This window comes from Etheostoma spectabile, chromosome 7 (genome assembly GCF_008692095.1).
Source record: "Etheostoma spectabile isolate EspeVRDwgs_2016 chromosome 7, UIUC_Espe_1.0, whole genome shotgun sequence".
NCBI classification, from domain to species: Eukaryota; Metazoa; Chordata; class Actinopteri; order Perciformes; family Percidae; genus Etheostoma; species Etheostoma spectabile.
In genome coordinates this window covers 8,693,308-8,698,285 of record NC_045739.1, presented here as the reverse complement: position 1 = coordinate 8,698,285, position 4,978 = coordinate 8,693,308, and the positions used below count along the sequence as shown (strand labels likewise).

At 40.1% G+C, this 4,978-nt stretch overlaps 2 protein-coding genes across 2 annotated transcripts in view; both read left to right on the top strand.

Annotated features, from left to right (window-relative positions):
- Positions 1 to 4,978, top strand: part of LOC116692455 (rho-related GTP-binding protein RhoA-C) — a 732,216-nt gene that overhangs the window by 611,451 nt on the left and 115,787 nt on the right. The window lies entirely within an intron of this gene.
- ngfa (nerve growth factor a (beta polypeptide)) overlaps positions 1 to 4,978 on the top strand; it is a gene marked incomplete at its 3' end in the record, with an annotated part of 26,939 nt that overhangs the window by 20,828 nt on the left and 1,133 nt on the right. The window contains 1 exon segment of the mRNA XM_032520765.1: positions 3,372 to 3,479.

Sequence of the window (4,978 nt, the reverse complement as noted above, 5' to 3'; positions counted from 1 at the left end):
AAAAGAGCAAGTTGACCTGGCAGTCGTCCTTCTCGATAATTATTTCCAGTGGATGACAGCAGGAGGAAATGCACTAACACTGACTTGATGAGAGACACAGAAACACTGTTTAACTTTCTGTTTTCCTCTGCATCACCCACTCTCTGCCTCCTTTCTCTCCATCTCTGCAGCTGTCACTCTTTTTCTCACCCTCTCATAACCTGACGCTGTTGTCATCGCTCCAAGAGAGAGGTGTGTGGTTGTTTGAGAGATGTGTTGACATGCCGCTCTTGCACATCTTTTAACAAGGACTTGTACCTAATGACTAATGCATCACACGGATAGGAAGGAACCCCTGCTAAATGTAAACTAACCTCGGAGTAATGGTGGGCATTGCTCTCCCAAACTGCTTATGTTTTGGCCCACATGCCTTGTTCTCATTGTATCACAGTCAACACACTGTACTGTAACCACAACTTGGCAGCTTAGATACCAGAGTCTAAGCAAGTGAGCATCTTGTGGAACAGCACACTAAATAAAGATGTGTTACTGGCTAACACTGCATAATCAGTACATGAAAATGTGTGGCTGGGCTCCACTGCCCGGGGATATGTAATTAGTCTCTGTCTGAAGTGTTTTCCTCTCATGCCGCCCAAGATTGGTTTTCCAGGTCGCAAACTAGCAGCTGCATGACTTATCTTTTCACATACTTTAAGCAAGTTTGGCAATATTGTTTACCAGGTAGTGCCATGTGATGCCTCAAACACTCATGCCATTGTAGCATTTGAAGGTGATGGATGACTCAACAGAGGTGGTCTTGATTTACAGTTTGGCAAAGCTGGGGAATTAGCCTATTGTGAGAAAGGGAACCTCATTAGAGCCGTTTTTCCAAGGTCTGTTCTCATAAACATCATCCTTGGTGCAAACTGTACGAGACATGAATCATAAAAGGAAATCCAACGACTGCTTTGTTTATACCAGTGTGTATTAATACAGTATTTTGAGTGTCTGGAAATATGAACCATATTTTGTCAATCATTAACAATTTTGGGATTCCTTTGTCATTATTTGGTTAGAACATGTGAGAAGGACTGTCTCCGACGAGCTCCCTTATTCTTCAAAGCATCTCCCATGCGTGTGTGATTTTTCCTGCCTGGATACCGAACAGGAAACCAATTTACTGTCCTGTGCACGTCAAAGTGCAGGGAACCTCTCACAGAACTCTGAAACCTCCTGTTTTATCAGTACCATATGGATTGCCTTCCCCCCCACAGTTTGATATAGGATGTGCGCTGGCATGTCAAATCCATTGGCCCATTTGAGCTAACATTTACTTTTCCAGGCCCAGTCAACACTGCAAATGTGGCTGAAATATATAGCTTTCCCGTGATACTAGTACACAATTACAGGAGCAGAAACCGTATAACCATAGCACAAACAAACAGCACTGGGAGCACGTCCAAACTCTGTTCAACGCAAACTGCTGCGTTGAATAGAGTTTGTATGGCGGTGCATGTGTGCGTTTGTTTGTTATTTTAAATACAGTTTTTTGTAAGGGGGTTGGAGGGATAGACAGCCGGATTCTGATCCAGTGCTGAAGTAATCCCAAAAGTCAGAGGTGCTCTCCAAACCGCTTTGACCCCTACGCTCCTGCGCTGCAGTGTTTACGCTGGCTCCACTGGCATTAAACACAAGCCACACATTTTTAACATTAGGATCCTCCAGGCTCACCCTGGGCCATGTAAATAGTGAGCTGCCCGTCAGCCGGGATCAATCAACTCACTCCCTGTTTGGACCAGATCCGTATGTGTGTGAGTGTGTAGGCGTGCGTGTATGTGATTGTTTGATGCCAAAAGATATCACCAATAAGTCTCAAACGATAGCTCTCTCCATCTCCAAAGACTGCTTGAATGTTTTGCAGTTGCAGTGATAAACTTACTCTTTAGCAGTGGTTTAATCAAGTAAAATAAATACCCAAATGTAAACCTATTACAAAGTCCTACATTTAAATATTTTACACAAATAAAAGTGCATAAGGTTGATCTGCAAAAAGGTAAAGGTACTCATTACGTGAAATGGCTACTTTTATTCACTTATAACATTATACAATTAGATTATCATGACAGATTAATAAGCAGCATGTAATGTGCCTGTTTGAGGCTAATGCTTTATATGCGTTTGGGTGACAATGAATCATATTTCAAAACTCCCCAGATGATTTGTACAGCATGAAAAAAAACCTAACCAATGTTAAATACTGAATGATGTAGTTAAAATGTGGTAGAGTAAAAGGTAGTAGAAAATAGGTATACACTGGCATTAAATAGAAATGCTTAAGTTCCTTAAAATACAGTACTCTAGTATATGTGCACATTACAATAGTTACCACTGTCATACAGACAAAGTAAAGAAAACATGGTTCAAAGAAAAGAAATCTCAAGGACTTGAGCACACTTAGCTTGGGGGGGAAAATACCTGAAAAGTGATTTAAGATGCTGAAATTCTCTCATGCATCCAAGTTGCCATTTCCAATGGGAACTGGGCCAGTTACATTTCTCAGCTGCAAGAACGTTGTGTTTGAATTCTGGTCTATGCAGGCAACAGTGACCTCTTCTGGTTATTTGCTACACTGTGAGGATTCCAATGCAAGTAATTTACAAGACTGGTGTCCCACAAAAGATAAAGTTAAAAAAAAAAGGGTTTTGCAAAGATGACCATTAATCATATCCAGCCAGGATGCTCTGCCACTCACAACCATGTTGTACAATTACACAGATTTAGCTAAACATTTACAACTTTGTTCAATGTACCAGCAGGGGTACAAATACTGTCACAAATACTGACATGCCAGTTTAAACTCAGCGTTTGAGTGTACACATCACAGCATCTAATCATGCAAACGATTGATAAAAATAACCTTAAATGTATTCCTACATGCACATGTATGTTAAAGAAAGACACTATGTTATGTGTATTTATGTATATAAAACATCTAATTAGGTGTGAAATGCCAAACATTCCAACGTATGGAAAGTCTAAGCTCAGAGTTGAACATGATGCTTGTGTGTGTGTGTGTGTGTATACTTTGCATAGATAAGGTCAGATAATGGTAAATTGTGTATGTGTGGAAGAGCAGCGATTGTCAGGGAAGAGAGTTCTTACTAGCACTATTTTACCACTTCTTGTTGAAGCTGAACGGAATGTCAGTGTGGAAGAAGAAAGCTATACAAGTCCAATGTGCAATCTCAAGGATAGAAAATTAGTTCTCTTTCATTTGGTTTTCTCTGGTCAGCAGTAAAATATCGATACAACATGGAATTATACTGCATGTGAAATGCTGACATGTAAATCCATTAAATTAAGCATTTGGTCTGTATGCATGTGTGTTACAGAGCTGCGGTTCAGGGAGTCCAGCTGGCAGGCATGAGGGGGCCGGCCTGCACTGGAGTCTGGCTCTAGAGTCCACAGGAGCTCCCACTTCAACTGGACACATTCCACAGGTACCATAAACACTGACCACAGCAACAAGCAAAACAAGACATGTTCAAGGACTAAAGATGTTCCTATGATGGTGGAAATGAATGAAACATGTTTCTTAACCAAAGTAGGCCTACTAACTCAAATAACTTTGAAGTGACAGAAAAGGATCTGCTCTTTGATGGGGCATTCAAAGAATCTGTGCAGTGACAAGATTCTGAATAATAAAGTTAGTAAAGTATTCTCCAGTGATGAGCAAAATAGCATGCATTAAGTAATATAAAACAGTAATAAACAACTCCAAACCACCAGGGAGAATGCAACCAAAACCAGTTCAACCCATACAAGAATATGGAAATTTGGACATTAGCAATGAGGCAGAACGCTCACAATACCAAAGCAAATAAAAAAAAATGAAGTGCAAGTGAATACTGAACATTGCAATCAAAATACAGATTCAGCAGCATAACAAACCGGGCAGCCAGCAGCACAACATCAATTGCAAGTATGAATTATTGGCATTTATGGCCAATAATTAATTCATTAATAGCAAATTGACTCTTAAAACAGCAACAGCACAGCAGCCAAGCTCAACAACAACAATGCAGCCAAAGTTAACCAAACATAGCCTATAGGCCTACTGAGCCATCCCATGCAATGTCACAGTTAACGAACGATTGGATGCACAAGCAATACAGCAGCAGTCACTTAGCTTAGACGCCGGCATGATGGCGAGTCAAAATCCGATGAAGAGTCCCCTGACAAAGTGGAGTCGGTCCGACAGAAAACACAGGAAAGCCTCTGTCCTGGATCTAAACGACATCTGACGACTGATTGACAACCGGCTGACCCCCGCGGGCAGCAGAAGACACAGCGTTTGGCGATACTTTTTTTTCCTTAATTAAGAAATCCAAAACGAGAAGCAGGACTGTGTCTGGCCATAAATGTAACCAGGAGACATGTTATAATGCCCACGCTTAACACCTGCATGAATATGATTGGACCTTCTAGGTAGACTGTGTGAACGAACCAATTACTGGGAAGCATACTGCAAACACCTGATGCCAGTCAGCCAATACAAATGCGACTTCGGTGCTCTGCCTGAACTAATGCTATGCTAGTCGATCAATCTGTCGATAATTTCGTCAATTAATAGATTAGTTTTTTTGGTCAATAAAATGCCAGAAAATTGTGAAAAATGTCGATCAGTTTTTCCAAAGCCCAAGATGACGTTCTCAAATGTCTTGTTTTCAAAACTTAAGGATATTTAGTTTAATGTCAGAGGAGTAAAATAACTAGAACATAGACAATTTATAACTTTTTTATTAAAAATGACTCAAACCAATTTATCCTTTATCAAAATAGTTGGCAATTAATTTATTAGTTGACAAATAATCAATTGATCTTTGCAGCTCTACAGTAAATAATGATAATTGGCTATCTCGGGTTTTCAGAGCCCTAAAAAATGCCATGAAATTGCTTATTTTGTAAAGAGGAAAAAAAAAAAGAACTCACATTTAAG